This window comes from Lissotriton helveticus, chromosome 4_1 (assembly GCF_964261635.1).
Source record: "Lissotriton helveticus chromosome 4_1, aLisHel1.1, whole genome shotgun sequence".
NCBI lineage: Eukaryota > Metazoa > Chordata > Amphibia > Caudata > Salamandridae > Lissotriton > Lissotriton helveticus.
Genome location: NC_136063.1, coordinates 336,418,213 through 336,438,353, shown reverse-complemented (window position 1 = coordinate 336,438,353; position 20,141 = coordinate 336,418,213). Strand labels below are relative to the sequence as shown.

Genomic DNA, 20,141 nt, shown 5'->3' with positions numbered 1-20,141 from the left:
AACTTAACTTCAGGATGGTTGTTCTGGTACTGGACAAACTCTATGACAATGATACAACAGTTTAGAACCAATATTTCTACTAGAGGGATATTTATGGAGATGAGTATTCACATATTTGTGTTAGACATTTATGTATATTTTTTGCACTCTAGGTAGAAAATAGCTCTGTCCCTGGAGAAGTCTCTTCCACCGCACACTCTAAATATCCCTTCACATTCCACCTTGGTGTCTTATTTATGACTGCCTTTGACAGAAGCACATTTGTATATGTTTCCAAGGTAGGGAACTACAGTTAAGAGGTTAAAGAAAACAATCTAGAAGTTTTTGGGTGTTCTGCATTTGCATGTTGCCAAATAAGATATGCTCCCTTTCACTCAAAAACACAAATTTGCAATCTCAGAAATTATATCATAGTGACAGAATTTCTGCATTCACAAATAGATTTTTTGAGCAGCTAAGTTTAATTAGGGTGCATAAAATCCACACATATGTTGTCCCATTATATTGAATTTTTGGAGTTTTTCACTAAGATGTTTGACAGGAAATTTATAAGAATAGTTCTATCGAAGTGAAGGGGGTTACAGCTAAAAACATACGATACTGCATTATTTGTGAACATGGTCAGGAGAGGTTTGAATGTATTCTGCATTAACCATTGGCTCCTCATCCAGGACATAAAGAGCTATACAAAGGCAACAACAGAACCGTACAATTAAATGGACACTGAAGAACACCAACCAACCAAACCAAACCCAATGTGGAAATATTTTCTTCTAATTTTGTTGTTTTTCTCTTCTTACTCAAGTAAATAATTTTCTAGATTTCAACCAGCTTAAGAATCACACATTTACAGTTTCATATTTTACCTTGTGTGATGCAACAGTGATGAGTGAGTTCTATATGCTAGAACAAAAAACCACCAGCATGAACCTCAGAGTGCATAAAGAGTCCAGCCATATACCACCCATTAGACCCAAAGGAGCAAAAGGGAACTCACACCAAGTCAATATTAGGTACCTAAAATGAGCCAAGATGGTAAAGTCTTGGTCAGATAGTCAAGCAAGACGTAAGGGAGGGTTGGTTTTAGTAATCTGCCCTCCCCTTGATGGGTAGGAGGAAGGCCTCCAGAGACAGATAGAACAGATTTATGTGGAGCTTAGTTTCTGTTGAAGACCAACGACCTCAGACGTCCACCTCCCCAGATAGCCTCCCCAGCCTAGCAGAGATGCATCCAGTAACCATACTCAGCTTTGGGGAAACTTGACTTAATATGACCACCCATGCCAATGGTGTTTTTGCCTCATGCTTCCATAACCTGAAGATGCTGGTGAAGATTTTTAAATGGCTCCCAATTAGCACCCAGAAAACTGTCATGCATACCCTGGTCACAAGCAAGCTGGACTATGGGAACACCTCTATGCAGGGATCAACAAAAAACTCACCAGAAGGGTGCATACCATTCAGACCTCAGCGGCTAGAATCACTCGCAACCTACCATGCCTACATATTCCCAAACGAGTACTCCTCATCCACACTTTCAAGGCACCTCATAATACTGACCCTGCATACCTCAAGAATTGCATCTGCTTTCACAAACTTTCCAGACACCTCTGCTTATCCAGACACCTACTACTACAAATTCCACGCAAACGGAAAACCAGATTTGGCAATTGATCCTTCTCCTACATCACCCCCAATGCACAAAATCAGCTTCTGTTACACATAAGAACCTCCTCCTCAGTTCCTGAATTCTTCCACAAGCTGAAAACCTGACTTCTTAAGTAGTCCCGCTAGGCCTTAGGTGTGCCTTGACTCACACCTGCTCAGCACTAGGATACCTCCTGGGTGATAGTATGCTCTACAAATCTGCATAACAAAACATAACATAACGAGGGAGAAGGGCCTATCACTGAACCAATTTCGTTCAAGCAGCTACTACTGCAGACTGTGAGCAGTGTCCTCCGAAATCTGGATGTTATCCATCAGAATTTCTTGATGCTCAGGCCAAGACACCTCAGGGTATTTGTGCGCTCTATAAGTTTCACTAACATTAACATTAATATTGGAACTGTAGATTCCATTGCAGAACCCACATATGCCACCTGCTGTATTGACCTGTTAGCAAAAAGCTAACAGGCCAAGAAGTCTCACTAATGCTATCACTGTGATCCATGGCCAAGGTTCAAACATCAGGTTCATAGTATGAATGTCCTGGACTTGTTGCATCAGGGGAAAGGTCTGAAACTGCAATGCCTCCAAGACAGCTCCTATGAATGGAAGCCCCTGCAAAGGAGTCAAGTGCAAACTATGCTAGTTGATCATTAACCCCAATTACTTTAGGAAGTTTAACATCATCTGGGGGTGATCTACCACTGGCTGTGGCAAACCCATCTTCAATAGCCAGTCATCGAGGTAGGGGAAGACTGGTATACCCGACCTGTGAAAACTGGCCACAACCACTGCCATGGCATTCTTTAACACCTGAAGGGTGCTGGTAAAGCTGAAAGGGAGCACAGTAAACTATTAATGCTCATGGCCTACTGTGAACTGCAGGTAATGTATGCCTCCTGCAGATCCAAAGACACCATCCAGTTGAAGGGGTCCAGGCAGACAGCATTTGGGATAGCTTGCACATTTTGAATTAGCTCTTCCACAGAAAGGCATTAAATGTCATAAATAGATTGTAGACCCTAGTCATTTTTCTGCCACAAGGAAATAATGAGGTTTACAGTCCAGTCCAGTGCAATCTCAATAGCACCCGTGGAATGTAACGCTCACACCACCTGCAGAAGAATAGATAAGTGTTCTTCTGAAATTCTCTCTCATGTGGGAGGAATATTTGGAAGGGCAAGAAGAAAAGGCAGGGTATAGCATGCAGAAAAGGGAGGAAGAGCAGGCTCTCCCCAATGAGACTGCACTACTAAGGGCAAACAGTGGTCCAGTGGCTGTTGCAACAGGGTAGGGGAATGGGAAGATTCATGCCCTGCTAGCTGGCGCATTGTCTGCCGGACCCCTGTTCACAGTCTTGAAATAACTGGGGAGGGTGTTGTACTGGTTTGGGGAACAGTTTTTGCCTGTACACCTACTCTCTGGAACAGCCTCTTAACCTTTTTTGAACTGGTGCGGAAACTACTTCACAGGAGTCAACAAACTCGGAGAGCGCACCATGTCTCTACTTTCCTGAACGGGCTCCAAGCAGAATCTGCATTTTCACCCAAAAATTATAAGCCATCAAAAAGCATATCCATGACAGAGGCTTGTAGATCACCAATAATCCTGTTGTACTCATCCACACGTGTCAATGAAGCACAACACAGGTGCCAACGGACCTCACAGGCAATCAATAGTAATCGGCCTGTGCGGATAACATATTTGGCCACTTCGTCTGCGTCATGAATTGTCTGAGCGAGGGAGGCCAGGAGGTCTTCTGGGACCGCCGGCAAGATCTCGCTGCCCATGTCCCTTAGAACATGCATGTAGCAGCAAAATAGGCAGACAGCATTAACCTACTACAATGCTAGACTGGTGTAGTAAAACATATGTTTGCAAAACACTCAATCCTCTTGAACTCCGTACCCATAAGAGTTGGGGAGAGTGAATTAGGATTCACATTACAGGTTGGAGCCTAAACCACATGACTCTCTAGAGTAGGATGTTTATTAAGACAATCAGGTTTGCCAGGGGCTGTTCTATGCCACCTGTCCAACTGCCTATTCACCGGTAGGCAGGAACAGGGTTTTGACCAAGTGGTTATCAAGGCATTGGTAAGGGCCTTTTGAAAGCTTATAAGTGGATGGACAAGGCTGTAAAATGTCTGGTTCTAGTTATTTCACCTTTTACTGAATTAATGTAGAAGTCTGTTATTGAGTCTTGGGGATCTCTGAAAGAATATTGGTTCTAAATCTCTTTTTGGCTTATTTGGAGGTAACCCAAAGCGTGTAATGTATTTCAAAGTTGTATTGACCAACAGGCAATGGAATTGCTCCAAAAATAATGACGAAAGCCATTTGTAACTAAGTATAATGATGTTTATTTATGTGAAGCATCGGAGTGGAACGATCTAGCAATTGGATTGACTTGAGACAAGTCAGCATACCACTAGTTTCAAGGCCCAGCATAAGGCAAGGACCCACACAATTTGGTAATCCTATGTCAAGGAGCTGCTGAGGGGTTCTGACATAGCCACACTACTACAGAAGATGGGAAACATGATACTGTATTAGAGTGGTTTGTCACTGATCCTCATTTGCACCTTTAAGATGATAGTTCAATCCAATCATAATACAGTGATGGTTGTGTCTGAGTTTTTAATCATTGGTCCTCACATACACCTAAGATGGTAATTCAATTTGATCAAAATAAGGTAATCATATAGCAGTCCATTACTATGAAAGAGAATTATGTTGTAGTGCCTTTTTATGTTAGAACTTCTGGGCGCCTAGGCCATCTTGTGTGTTGTACCACAGTGGTTGTTATCCTTCAGTTACATTTACAGTCAGTTGTAGGCCTTCTTTTGGGTTGGTGCCACTGACGTGGATAGTCGATTCTTTGGGCTGTGCCACATCAGTTGTTGTTCTTTAGCTATCTTCAGAGCTAACAGTAGAAATATATGTTGTGCATATTTTGTATAAATGATACATGGATAAGAATTATAATAAAAAAATAATAGATGAAGTGAGAAAATAAGGCACTGCAAGAAGGCGAGAGTGGGACCAGTTGTCAGTTCAGCCTAGAGACTACCTAGGACCCCCAAGCTGATGCAATCTCTGCACCAGACCAACATCACAGGGAAAGCAATGGGCAGAGTCCCCGTCCCTTACGGTGCGTCAGGCACTCGGCCAAACTTACCACCACTGAGATGACTAGATGGGGTTGGTGGAGGCAAAAGGATCACAGCAGGCACGCTCACCATGGGCCACACTCAACTGGGCCAAACAAGCCAGATGTCAGTATTTCGAGTTGGGAAGATCACTACCAGCTTGCACCACAGCCCAAGCAAACACGTCAACTAAAGCGAGTGCCCGTGGTAATAAGCTACAAGCACACTGGTAGACCGTAGGCTGGTATGTGGCAGTAGCATCTGGATTAAAGCCACAGCATCACCTTAGATATGAGGAACAAACGGCAGCAAGTGGCAGGTAGGAGGGATGTTGACCGAGGGGGTCATCAATACCTGGAGGTTAAGAAATCTTTATTTTCAAAGAGCATTGTGCAGAGCTCCACATGCTACCCCCTTCCCGCCACCATCTTTCATACATATATCGCCAAAGTGTGCTATGAAGAGATATATCAAAAAAGCTAGTGTAATCTTTCTTCAGGCAAGCAGATGATTAAACAATTTTGTGTAGCTCACATTTCTGCATATTTTGATGTCATGTTGACAGTAACAACCTATCCAACCTTTCGTGTGTTTCCTGCAGTTTGTGTTTTTTTCAGAGTTTTGCACGTTCAGCTCATTTTGATTTGCTGTGAAAAGCCCCAGTACTATATTATTACCCCATGAATAAGCTGCAGGCGCCAGATAAGAAAAGTTTGCTTTGAAGAAAAAAATAAATGATCTCGCTATTTGCTGTCACTTCTAAAACTGACTGAAAACTTCACATCTACCACTTACCGCGCCTATAAGCTCATCTAGTTTAAAAGTCTGTAAACTGCAATGAGATCAATATGTCACTCTTTGTTCTATTGAGCCATTATTTCACTTCATTTTGATTACAGGGATTTACACAGCATTCCAGAATTTAAACGAGATGGCGCAGAGGAGCTGCTGCACAAACATTTTCATTATCTTTCACTCCTCGCAAGATGGAGGCTTGGATTTCATATCAATTTGCGACACAACTGCCGTGAAGCCCGGGCCACTGCTAATTAACCCGCGCGCACGTGCGCACGCGCGCCCCCTGCCTCCAGTGGTCGAAGCACTTCGAATGGACACCAGAGGAATGAATGCGGTCTTGGCGCAGTTATGTGATGGGGACATTTTCGAAACCCTCCTGTTGCTATCAGTGCGGGGAAACTGCTCTGTATTTACTCGCAGGCATGAACATATTAATCAGTGGCATATCTTCAAACGTGTTCTGCACAACATCTGGTGTGTAATGAAAGTGGTGAAGCCAAACAGTTGGCACAAAGGCCTAGTTAATTTTCTGTTCTCCATTTGGGCTGGGAAAATTGGTACTCGTGGAGACAAAAATGCACGCTTCCAGCACTGCCTTTGAATTGCAAACGCGTCCCATCTCTCCACAGCCTGCTGATTATTCTATTTTGAAAAATGTTCCCAAGTCACAGAAAAAGTCTGTTTTTCACTCGATTATCTCATTTATTTTTTCCAAGAGCGTGTGGCGCCCGTTGTTTTATCGTTGCCTGCAGTTTTGCTTTGTTTCTGCTAGTTTTGCAGGCAAGGCCAGGGTTCAGGCGTTTTACTTCTAGCTTTGTAAGTCCAGACCGGGCTCACAGATCTGTTCAATTTATTTAAAAAAAACACTGCAAAAATAAGTGTCCGGCGAACACTAAGCATAAACGTTGTTATATATAGGAGTGCGAGTAAAAAAATAGATGCTCCATTAGAATACAGGGGAAAGGACTACAGTACCAGAAAAATACTGGAATGGATTCCTCCGAAAACAAGCACTGGCAAGCCAAACAATCAGTCTATGATGTGCTTACACATGCAAATACAAACATGCACAAATGCTGTTTGCATATTTTGAAAGCAGAAATTCTGTGTAGCACATAAAAGTCACACGTATTGAGTTTGCAAAAGCTGGGGGGAAAAATAATGTTAAGAATAGATTACTCTATATAACTAATTTAGGAGATAAGCAATGTGAGTCTTTGGGTTTATTTTTCAGATGTAAAACAGTACCACATGCATTTCAATTGAAGCACCACCTAGAGGGGCGGAAGGATATACCAAACAGCCAATAGCATGTGATGAGAGAGGTAGAATCCCCTGGGTGGAACTAAAGCGCACACTATGTATATGTTAAATCATTAGAAACATGAGGAATGCAGACAGCAACGCTGTCAAGCTAGACCTAAAACAATATTAAAGGATCCTCACTGCAAGAGACGTCCCATCATTAAGTATTAAAAAATGTGATACAAAAATTAAATACATTACATTTCACTATAAACACAAGTTACAGATCCTAAAAACCAACAATTCAAAACGTTAATACAAAATAACTTTGTTTAAAATGAATGCCTTTTTATGTCACTATCACTGAGCAGCTTTGCCTTTAACCTACATGTAAGTTCTGTATCAGTCACGAAAAGTCCTCAATTTTATGTATCAGGAACACCACATCAGAAATTTTGCACTGGGGGTAATCAATACTGCGGACAGCGGAATTTCAGTGATGCAGAATCTCCACATTGTTACAATAAATCCACTGTGAAAAAAGGTGTTTCTGCATCAAAAGATTATTTTGCCCTTTTTCAGAGACGTATCCTGCCAAATTGTATTTGCAACAATCTTCTCTGACAACCCAGGAATTTATTACTACCGAAGTATTCAATATTTTTATAAATTGATGGGTGCTATTTTTATGCATGGTATCAGTGTAATAAGCACTAATTAATGACTGCTAATCGAATATTATGTTCCTGTAACAGACCGATGCATAATCTTTTGCACCCTTTTTAAAGGCTGAGCAAACTCAGTCTGAACAATTTAGGATTAGGTGGGGGCGAGGACAGAATGAAAAATAATAAGATTGTTAATTAGTTCCCTTCTGCAGACAGTGGGTCCTAATGAATAAAACCAGTGAACAAATATTCTGTAGCATAAAAAGCAGCAGAGCTCTAACCCCTGTAAGACCAGCTCTAGTGGATCTCTGTGGCATGGAGTGTATGAACCAGTAAGAAAATCAGAAAAAATATTAAATGTTACAAAGATTTATTAAAAACTTTTATAAATATATTTAGTGCTCTAAATATCTGTTTTGATGCTTAGTGCAAAAAGCATTCTAACTTTCTATGTAATGTTTTGCTTTTTCTTTGCGCAATTGAGTCAACCAGAAATAGAAAAGAGCAGCCATTGAAGTAAAATGTACTGTCAATACAAAAATATTATACGCAAGTGAAGTCAAGAATATGCGTTAAAGAGGGATGTTGGACAACGCACTAACCGTGATGACAATGATCACCAGCAGTATGGTGTACTCTTGAGTAGCACACCATCTGAGTCTACCCCAAGCCAGTGGCCAGAGATGAGATGCCTTAGGAACTTTTAAATAGCAAGCAGAATATTTTAGATCAGGAGTACAATTTTTGGACAAAGTAACTACCAACTGTGCTTAGTAAGAAGACTAGACTTTAGATTTTTGTAACAAGCAAAGAAGACACAACATCCAAGAACATTCAAATCAGCACTGACTTGTATTATTACAATTTAGGATAACTTACATTGGTCAACCCTTAGCACAGCAAAACCTTTTCTGATTGTAGGCGCAGTATGGCAGCCCTACGCTGCTGGCGTCATAGCTTGTTGCCTCATATTGCCATGACCAGAATCAGCCTTGCCACAAACTGACCAACATCGGTTTTTCCTCTCCAAGGTGTTGCATATGCACCGCTACACAAGAGTTACGACGCGCTACACGAGGGTTACGACGAAACAGAGAGAAAAAGAACAAAATGTTGATTCTGAGTGAATCTGAAAAATGTCTGAAAGGATTCAACCCACTGGATTTGAGCTTTTTTGTTCGCCCACCGTGAAGGTGAACAATCCAATGTGAAGCAATTCCTCAGTTTTCAATTGAACAATTCAATCTAAGATTTAAGCGGGAATCAATGGATTCATTTCATTGAACGGCTGTTTACTCATTACCATAGAACCCCTCCAATTAAGCGTGCTTTGCTGTGCAGAGCTTGGACAGCACACTGTTTTACATGGAAAAAGGAGTTGGAGACACTGTTGAACAGGTGGTGCAAATCAGGCTTTTATTAGGTGAGACGTATTTCCTCTGGCTGACAGGGTTCCGTCCCCATTTATGTAGCATGTGTTCTATTACTGGGAGACATCAAGGGGAGCCGGGGAACACACATTCAGCATATGAAAGCCGAGGGAAAAAAACAGCAAGGTTTTGCAAATCAGAAAAGGCAGAGTGCTCTTGCTAATCTCCTGCTGTGCGCGCCTAGATATTCTGAATCTGACACATTAATTCCATTTCCAATTACAACGTACGTCTAGAAACGGTTTTATAAGTTTGGCAGCTATGTTTTATGTTGAGAACAACATCAGGATATCAATTCCCACACAGCCACACAGAAAAAAAATCAAACCACTTTAACGCTCAACATTACTGTGGCCCTCAGTCCGAGTAGCTCAGAAATCCCAGTTCAGGCGTTAATGGCAGTTAAAGGCAGAACTGGGATGCCAACATGTGCATTCACTCTGCTTGAAGTATTACTGCATCCTGTGACCTTGTAATGTAATGTAAGTTGATTAATAAATAAAGTGCAACACTGCCCGAGAAAATGTGTTTCTAGGCTCTGAAGCCTGGAAAGTAGAACACAGGTTGAAACCCTCCTTAAGGCGCTGTAAAAAGCCATGTTTTCAGTTCTTTTAGAAACCTAGTACATAAATGCATGCTTCGGAGTTTGGGCAGTAGTTGGTTCCAAACCGTCGCACCCAGGACAGCGATGGAACAACCCTCCTCTGCTTCAGATGGTGTTTGGGAGGTCGATGGCAGCCGAATTTAAAGGCTATCGAGATTCTATTGGTGGAACTGGGCGGTGAACAGGTTTTGGAGACAGCTGAAGATAATTTTTTGAATGTCTGTTTTTAGTGAAGGAGAGGATTTTAAATCTGATTCTTTTTTCTAACGGGAGACAGTGCAAGTCCACAAGTTTGGAGGAGATGAAACAATTTATACGAAGGTTCAGCAAGAGATGAGCTGCTGCATGTGCCACTTAAAGTTTCTAATTCAGACCCAGGTACAATCATTTAGCGTCATCCACTCTGGAGGGGATGAGTGCACGCAACAACGTTTTTCTTGCTGACGAAGGAAGCAACCTAATCACCTTTCTTAAGAGTTTTTATGATGCCAAACAGCTTGCGACTACTAATATGATTTTTTTGTTTGAAGGAAACCTTTTTGTTAAGTTCCACTATGAGGTTTCTGACCACCTCGAGGGGGTAAGTGGTGAGCCCATCTCAACTGGACACCAAATATGAGACCGCAGTTGATGTTGCTTGCTCAGGCTAAGTATTTAAGTTTTATCTAAGTTTAGTTCCAAGCAATTGTTTTTCACCCAAGATGAAACAGAAATCACACACTGCTTAAATCTTTCTTGGAAATAGCCCTGCTCATCAGACAATGATATAATCAGTTGAGTGTCACTTTTACAGGATAATAATTTAAATGCACAGTGAGGCTAGAGGGATCATATAGCTGTTAAAAAGGCTCAATAATGCAGGAATGGAGTCGGATTCAAGTAAAAAGATGCAAGGCAGGTATATTGGGTTTTGTTTGATAAAAAGCCCTTCAGCCAGGCAATGGTTATTCCTTCAGCCGCTATATCTGATAATCTTTCTATCAGGATGCAGTGGGATATGATATTGATCAGAACACAGCACAGAAACTATCATACTTACTGTCTCAGCACATCTTAAAACCATCCTTGACAATAAAGGAGCAGTTGCCCTCGTCTGATTGGACAAGTCCAATCAGACGAGGGCAACTGCTCCTTTATTGTCAAGGATGGTTTTAAGATGTGCTGAGACAGTAAGTATGATAGTTTCTGTGCTGTGTTCTGAGCAGATGCCAAAATTGGGAGGCATCTAAGATTTTGTTCACTTCCAGCTACGAAGATAAATGTTATTTGATCTGTTTTTCTAGCATTTTGGAAGGGGCTAGTAATGGAGAAATAGGGCAGTCATTAGCCAGGACGGTAAACATCCTTTACAACGAAACTTTTTCCACGCAGTACCTTTACAACGCAGGAATTACAAAGCAAGTCGTTACAACGGCTTGCGCTGGAGGGCGCTGTAGGATAGGGAATAGTTTAATTTACTATCCAAAACCTTCCCCACTATCCATGGGGACTGGAGTTGGAATAGTAAATTAAACTATTCACTATCCAGCTTCCCCCAACGCAAGTCGTTGTAACGACTTGCGTTGTAAAACCTGCGTTGTAAAGGCATGCGTGGAAAAAGCATGCGTTGTAACGACATACATCCGCCAGGACGGTGGGATTCTTTTTTTTAGAAAGTGTATCACCTGTGGGAATTTTCAACACTCGGGGAAAGTAGCCTGTCTGGTGGAGCCCGACTTCCCTTTATCAATGAGATCCAGCACCTCTCATGGAGATGGCTGCAAACTCGTGAGACTATTTTCAGCAATCAAGGGAGTGGCGGTGGGGGGAGTTGGGAGGCGTTATGCAAACCAGGACTGAGAATCAGAGGATTCATGGATATGGGTAATATTGTCATGGAAAAAGCTGTCTACATTGTCGCAGGGTATTTGAGAGGGGACAATACCTGAGGTAGTTAATGTGGTGTGGGTCAAAGATAACAATAGCAAAGTTTTCCATTGAAGACATTTTTATGACTCAATCTTATTGCCATAGAAATTGTGCTTTGTGAATTCAATCTTATTATACGAAATGATCTCATGGTCTCACTGTAGGGCTTTTTATCTGGAGTCATTTTAGAGTGGTTATCCATTTTCTCTCTGATTGGTGGCAATGCCTTTATATGGCAACAAGTTCCTGCAGGCGCAGGTGTTATACAGGAGATGGTTTATATCTAAGGTCCTCGTTTCTGAGGACATGTTCGATGTATAGCACAAACAGGCCCCGAAACCAGAAATTACATTTGGAAATGTGCCCCTTCTGTGACAATACTAGCACTCTATAAGGTCTGGCTGTAGGCAGGTTTCCTGACCTCAGCTGTTAGGACTAGGTGGATATCCTCTGGGGTTCGGAGGCGGAGCTCCATTCAAGACTGGCTCTATTTGTACGTTTGCGACCACCTCCAGTGCGGTCTTTTTCAATTTGTGTTGGACCAGCTTTCAGGTGTCTCTTTGGGCTAGCTCCTGCTTTTCCCTGTCCTTTTCTTGTCTTTTCCGGTAATAATGTAATATGTGGGCCTGTATTTCTCACCAAAGATTAGTGTCTAGCCCTACTTCGTCATCTAGTCTGCTCCGCATCTCAGTGGGCAGTCCCTTTTTGAGGATGTTGAGGAAGAATGCAACCTGGGGACCCATGGTAGGTTTAGGGTGGTCCTTTCTTTTGTCCTCACCATTCCCAAATTCTATCTAGCAAATCAGTCACGTCTACCCTGGCTTCATGCTCTCTGCCATCAATCCTCCTACGTCTGGGCGGTCAGGCAACATCTCCCTCAGGGCTGTCCATATCTGGTGTCTAAACGAGTTGAATGTGGCCGGTTATTTTCAGTGTTGGTCAGCATGTCCATGGGGATGCGGGCTCAGGAAAATACTGTGTCGGTCTGCTCTCTGATGTGGCGCTGAGCAGACCTTTGACATCATATATAACTATGTTAAATCCTGCACTGTTTTTTCTCAAACAGTGAGATCCACTTTCCTTCCCCGTCTATCAATGGGGGCAGTTTGTCTCTGTGCCCCTCTTTGTCCATCTGTACCCATGCCACATAGGTGGCCCCTGACGCACCTTTCTGTAGCAGTGGACATATTTTGGCATGGAGCAGCTCTGTTGGTTCCTTACCGACGTAGGGCTCCCTTATTCTCAGACATACCTGCATGTAAATGAAGTTCCACCCCGGATCTCTTCCTTGGTGCCAGACACACTCTTCCATGACGGCCATGTCTTCTGGGTCGAAGGATTCCTTCCTCCGGCCAGGGTCTATCATAATAGTCCTCCCTTTCGGTCCAGCGGGCTAGCAGTTGGCAAACAGTCAAGCGAAAGCCTTGCCTTCTTTTCTGGACACTATTTCTCTAGGGGTCAGTTTGTCTACCCGGCTCGTTTGGGGGGAGCGTCGGACGTCCTCGCTCTCCTTATGCATGAGTAAAGGTGCCACTCTGCTTCTTCTATGTCTTAATTGTATTTCAGTTAGGCTAACCTGACTTCTTATTTCTTAGTCGGCCCTGCTCCCACGCCGAAGATCGGCTGGAGTTGGATTACTATTAGGGGGCTCTCTTCTGACTCTTCCTGGGTTCATCCTCAAGTGGAGCCCTGTGCCTATCTCGGACTTCCTCTGGGGGAGGGTACATTGTTCTTCCTTCCCTTTGGGATTCCCAGGCAACAGCTCTTTCTCTCTCTATTGTCAACTCACCTCTCCTTTAACTCCCACCTGGCCTGCCTTATTCGCTCAGTGCTTTATGCAGTTCTCGTTGGTAGCTTTTTGACCTCAAGTTCCCTCCATGATGCTTCCTCCTCAGCTTAAGCATACCCTGGGGGAGCATACCCTACAGCCCCTCCCCAATGTCAGATCTTGGAGGGCTGGAGCCCCTATCTCCCCCAGTCCACTGGTGATGTCATCATCCAGAACTGCTACGAACCTCCCTCTGACTTCAGAGCGTTATGTTGGGTGGTTTGGAGCATGTGCTCCTCGTTCAACTGGGGCTTGATGGGCCGCAACCGATAGATGGGGTACGAACTTCGGCACCAGACTGGGAGGGGACTGGCCTCACATGAGCTGGTTGGTCAGGAAGTCTCCCTACCTTGAGTGTGGTAGTTTGCTGACCAGTGGGGGGCCCACCGGCCCCCTCAACTGGTGTATTGGTGTATCTCATCGCAGGAGAGACGCAGATGTCAGGCATCAAAGAGGGCACTTCCCTGCCGGTGTATGGTGGTGGAGGTGCGGATGCCTTTCTTGACGGTTCGAGGACAACTTTGCAGGCTGGGCCACCTCAAAGATGTCCCATAGTTCTAGTAGGGCCTCTAGTGCCAGCAACTACTGGTTATGAACTCTATTAAGGAGAATGATGCATCACATAAAAAAACACTTAACTGAAGGCAAAGACAATGCAATGAAATATTAAAAACCTGTAAAAAAGTGCAATGGTTAGTTCAAAACAATGCAAGTTTCAATTTAGCAGCAGAAGAGCAAATATGAAGTACTGACTAGTGGGAAAAATGAGGACTATTTCATAGGCGCATAAACTTACTAACAAGACATGACATTTCAACATGAAATACAATTGAAAAATGTATCAGCATCACAACATCAACAATGCATACATTGAAATTCTTAATGAAAATAGATGAGGAAAAATTGACAGAAAAAAAAGATAATTTTTTCCAAAAAAACCCTAGCCCGCTCCTAGCGCCTAGTGCTCAACGAAGAGGCAATCTTTTGCGCGGTACACAGGGTTAAGTGAGCCCGATGGTCTGTCAGTATCGGCTAGGGGTTGAAAATAGCAAGATTTACGCAGAGAAGAAGGAACAACCTGACAATTATCTGCACACCCTGGCCAAACATAACTACACCGTATTCACCATTAAGTATTTTTCTGTAACATATAAATTACATCCTATATCTCACTCAGGGGTCATTCTTACCACCTGTGGGACGCTCAGCGGCCTAAGCAAAAAACAAAACAACACCTCTTCACTTCTTTCAAGACACTGTCAGTGTTAAGAAACTGACAGTCCCTAAGAAAACTCCATTATACTAAAAAAAATAGATCATGGTGATGACCCTATATCACACCCAGGGCCTATGCGTACCCTCTGTGTAACGCTCAGCGGCCTAAGCAAAAAACAAAAAAACACCTCTTCACTTCTTTCAAGACACTGTCAGTGTTAAGAAACTGACAGTCCCTAAGAAAACTCCATTATACTAAAAAAAAAAATAGATCATGGTGATGACCCTATATCGCACCCAGGGCCTATGCGTACCCTCTGTGTAACGCTCAGCAGTCCAAGCAATGAAAATAAATAAGTGGCCCTATCTCACACCCAGGGCCCATGCGTACCATCTGTGTGAAGCTCAGCAGTCCAAATGAACTAAACTATAATGTACTTTCACCTTCCCTAGAGTGCTGACTAGGGAACAACTGATCTACATGCTTGTCCACATGCGGGGACTGAGGATCAAATGTAGTCTGTTACCCTGTGACGGCGGCGTCCGGATTGACCTCCACCCCGCAGATTCAGCTGAACATTTGATCAATTATGGTGACTGCTCACAAGTCTTGTTGCGGCGATGTGAATCCATTCGGGCAGGGGTTCTAGCCCGTCAGGAGCAGTTAGGCTCGATAAACCAATCTCTCCTAGCTGGCTTGCCAGAATGTGGTTCGGATATGAATTTACCTTGGAAAAATTAAAAGAGGCATTTGGCAAAACAGCAACAAGTTGGTTTAATTAAATGCAGCGGAGAGGAGAGCACCCACAGAGTCATGTCTGAAGACTGTCTTGATGTACAGAGTAATTGGTCGAGATTATATTCAGTTCTTGAAGTACAATAAACTGATTACGCATTCTAGTAGAGTGTGTAAATCTCTGCCTAGTCATGAACCATAAATTCAAGCATCTGATAAGGGGACAAAGGTGGCTCTCAACTTTGTGGAAGACCCAATGTGGGCCAGTGTGTATGTATCCAGATGTCCGGCAAAGGGCAGCATGTGATCATTGCGTGTAGTGTGTATGCTGTATTCTGATTGGTTGAGTGTCCCTAACTACATGTGGCATCTGACTTTGTGGTATTTTGGGGAAGGGTGCCCCTTTGGCCAAATATGTTTTATTGGGGCCAATTTCTTCTAACCTTTTGTGGTGTAACTGCCTATTTGTGGGATCAATCTGGGTTTTCTTTGTTTGCGTTTGTCTTCGGGCTAAGTTTGACCACCACCTGTGACCTATCAATCGGTAGGCTTGGGTCAAAGGGCCTGTATGACCACGTATCTCTGATTAGGGTTGATGGGGAGGTTATCTCGGGTGAATTCGACAGAAATGATACACGTTTGTTATTACATTTACATATAACATGGCAGTCACTGATATTGCATTTACTGACATTCCCATTATTAAGCATACATTTGTCATGGGGTAAATTGATATCGTACTTAAATTTGTATGTGTATATATAATATGGCATATATTAAGATCACATTCACCGATATTAGCATTGTAAAACAAAATAATGGGGCCATGTGAAGAGGAGCTCCTGAGACTCCAGTATCACACTGCTATTCACAGGCTTTAGGCTAAATGGGGTCCCACCGCACTGCAGGGGTTGCAGGAGCCTGTGTTATTTCCCTTATTCATAATCTTATTGATTGTGTAGAAGAAGAGAAGGGAAAACAATGTCACCAGTGTCAGATTAAATCACAAAGGTCAAAGTGACTTCAAATAATGATTTAGACATCTAACAATTTCAAAGCTGGCAGAAAAACTGAAAAAACACTTGAAAGATGCTAGATGTCATACCATTGTGTTTAAGTCATCTATCTCAATGAAACCACAGAACTCATTTAAAAATTAGAAACAGCCCGTTTTATGTACAGCCAAGAAAGAAGAGTTCCAAGGGAAATGTGCAACAACCTTTCTTACTCAAATTCAAAGCAGTTAGAGTCAGAGTAAGTGCTACAGAGAAGATGCTTGTATTTAGGCAGAGGCATTGTATATGCAATCGTGGGTGACTTAACCCTGCCAAAAAGCATATCAGTAAGGGAGCCATGCACATCTGTTATGTGTAGCAAAGGGTTTTAGCTTCAAAACCTTGGCTTTCCCTTTGCTGGCCTTTGGTGCCCCTAGTACTACAGATAATAACCCTGTCCTCAGAGATCTTAAGGGCAGTATCAAGAAGACAAGGTAACCAGTGCCCTGTCTTTTTCCTGTAGTTTGCACTTAAGCCATTTCCAGAATCTCCAAAGAGCAGATGGGAGGCTTGGTAGTGTATAAAGGTCAAATATGGGTCATTTGGGGTCTAAGGACACGTAACATCACTTCCACTACTAACATTTAAGTGAACTGACTGGTATATAGTGATGCTATGTCTAAATAAAAGATTTAATTCAGATCAAGCACAACAGTACATAGCAAATGCATTCCTTTTTATTATCCCTTGGATTCAACAAAGCTTATTTTCTTCCCCAATCATCTTTATTTGTATACCACACTCTTAGTTTGCTGCAGTCTTGTCTGGAATTCAACTCTTCCAAATATCTTGAAGTACTTTCCAACCTCTTTAACGAGGGTATCTTTACACTCCACATTTTTCCTTGAATTTTGAAGTTGGTGCAATTATTCAGCTTGTCTGTAAATTATTTCTTCTCACAGAGCCTTATATTTTCATGTGGTTTAAGACTACGCAATACCGCTTCTTATTGCTCCACTCTCCAGGATGGTGTTCCCTGGAAAATAACTTGTGGCTCTACACAACAGTACTCAGCCATGCCCTATGATTTTCCTCTAGAGCACTCATCTCTATTTCATACTCACCATAAAGGTCTTCATCCAAATTTATATTATCAACCTTGCTTTTCCTAGGCATCAGTAAATGTTGAAAAATTCTACTACTCTCAGAACCTAGATGGTTTTTCAACCTGGCCAGTTTTCACTTTACTACAAATATGTTACCAAGGCCTCCCTCCAGTATTCCTATTGCATAGCTGGTTCTGGACACTTATGAAAAAAATGGTGGAGCCATTACTAATTCCATCATGGAACTGGTAACATTTCAGATGTTTTTCAAAGTAATAACTAAATATACAGTACTTCAATACCAAATAAATGCGAGTTCAACCATACAACAACCTAAAATAATTAAAATAGTCACCGCCCACTTTAATGTGGTGGCAAAAGAACAAAAGAAATAAAATAATAAAACTGACCGCCATTATCAATGTTCTCTTATATGTGTAGTAGCTGTTTTATTTTATTTTTATTACAAGACTTTTCACTCTTTTGGTTTTTCAAAGAAATTCTGGTCAATTAGAAGCTGTCAACAGGGGTGTAGCTTGGTCAATAAGATTGGGGAGAAGGGTGGAGTGCGAGTTTCAGATTTCCCAACAATCACGCTGTGATATTTTGTTAATGCACACTATATGAGAAGCACGAAATATGGGGATGTAACGGGCAGTGGAGAGAGAGAAGAGAGCTGATTGTTAGGAGCATCTAAAACACAATATTTTTCAAAGTAATCCACATGTTTTAAGTTCTTTTAAAGAGAGAAGAGAGTGTGTGTATGTGTGTTTGTCAATGTGAGTATGTAAAAATCCCAGGTGAAATCTGGCAGACACTTCATCATACTGAAAGAACTTGTACCCAACTATTTACTACAGAATATACTTTTTAGTGGGAGTGTAAGCAGAGTTGCCTTTACTCCTCCGATGGTTATTTAACACAGCATCCCGTGCATCCTTCTACATGACTGTCAGCCACTTCCGCCTCACCTTACCATTCTAATCAACACAGTATACCACTCAGGGGTGCCACAGAGTCACTGCCATCATACAATGATGAAAGTGGGGGTGGATTTTTGTATCCTGCACATTGCCGCACTCCAAAGATGAACCTTTCCAACCTAAGCTAAAGTTTTATGTTCCCTTACAAAGCAAGGCACGAGGCAGGCCAAGAGAGCTGCAATAGTTTAGTAAGTGCAGTGCCAAAACTGCAGCACTTATAGGGCCAGATGTAGGTAATAGCAAATTACCGAATGGTAAATACCGAATTTTACCGATTCGGTATTTACTAATCGGTAATTGCTATGTAGGTAAAAAAATCGGTAAAAATACCTAATCGGTAAGATTCGATAATTACCGAATCGGTAATTACCGAGTCAGTATTTGCTATGGAATCCTATGGGCCTTGAAGCCCATAGAAGTCCATAGCAAGTACCGAATCGGTAATTACCGAATCGGTAAACTTACCGATTTTACAAGGGGAACAGGGTGTCACTTTGACGCCCTGTTGCACCCCTGTTTCAGGCTTGAGTGCCATGTGACACACAGACATGCCCTTAGGGCATGTCTGTGTGCCACATGGCACAGGTGTACATGCACAGATGTGCATGTACACAGGAATTCGTTATTTACCATGTATTAGTATTACATGGTAAATACCGAATCCTGAATGGCCTGTAGCACTGTTAACAGTGCTACCTACATAGCAAATTACAGATTCGGTATTTTTACCGATCGGTAATTTTACCGAATCGGTAAAATTTACAGAATCGGTAAATTTACCGATTCTGTAATTTTACCGATTCGGTAAAATTACCGATTCGGTAAAATTACCGAATCTGTAGGTTTTTCAAACCCCTACATACTAATGTCCAAATACCAGTCGGAAACGGCCGAAAATCGGTATTTTCGGCCGTTTCCAACAGGTATTTGGACACCTACATCTGGCCCATAATGTCTTAGTGAAGGTATATTATGGTAAAGCCATGGATCCATCCCACTATGTTATGCTCCGACCATAGTAATAGAGACTGCTAGTTTCTCCTCTGATTTATGTTCTGGTGACTAGGACATATCATATTGCTCAGCAGATGTCTCATTTGTTCGCTCGTCTCCTGAACGCACAGATGCCTTGTATAAATAAAGGTGTAGTGGTGAAAAAGCACAACAGTATATAATGGAGAATCAAGTCAGAGCAACTGACAAACTTAGAAACAGGGTCAAATAGTTCTTTTTAAATTCCTTAATTAATGAAAATGTGCAGAGTAGCAAAATGGACCACAACTAATCAGCATAAAAATGTAAGAGGTTAGCCATTAAAACATACTCGCTCTCACATTCAATTTTAAATGAAGGTTATGTATCAAAGAAACATCCCATGCTAGATGATGGCAGACAGTAGAATAAGAAAATGTGCCCGTTCTGCAACGGAAATTCTTCAGCAGTGTAAGGAAAAATAAAATGATAATAACTCAATGTTATTATCATTTTATATTTTCCTGTTGCGGTGGTGGCAGCTTTGAGAAGCGGGCGGGGAGGCTCTGCTGACAGAGCAGGGGAAGAGTGATTTTCACTCCCCAAGTACGCATGAATGTTTGGCCGGCAGTCTCGTGCCGTCCAAGATTTCATGCGCACTTAGCATGTTCTCCACCCAGGCTGCATATAACATGCCCAGGCCCCCAGTCCCAGTCTGAGCCCCTGAGTGCTTCCTGTTCAGGCCGGATGGACGATGAGGAGAGACGTAATGAGGAGGACACAGTGAGTAGAACGCGGGGAGGAGGTAAGTTTAATTTCATTTTTTATATACCC

The 20,141-nt window shown here is 42.3% G+C and overlaps 1 protein-coding gene across 4 annotated transcripts in view; it reads right to left on the bottom strand.

Moving 5' to 3' along the window:
• TRPS1 (transcriptional repressor GATA binding 1) overlaps positions 1–20,141 on the bottom strand; it is a 553,271-nt gene that overhangs the window by 420,352 nt on the left and 112,778 nt on the right. The gene's annotated exons all lie outside the window — the stretch shown is intronic.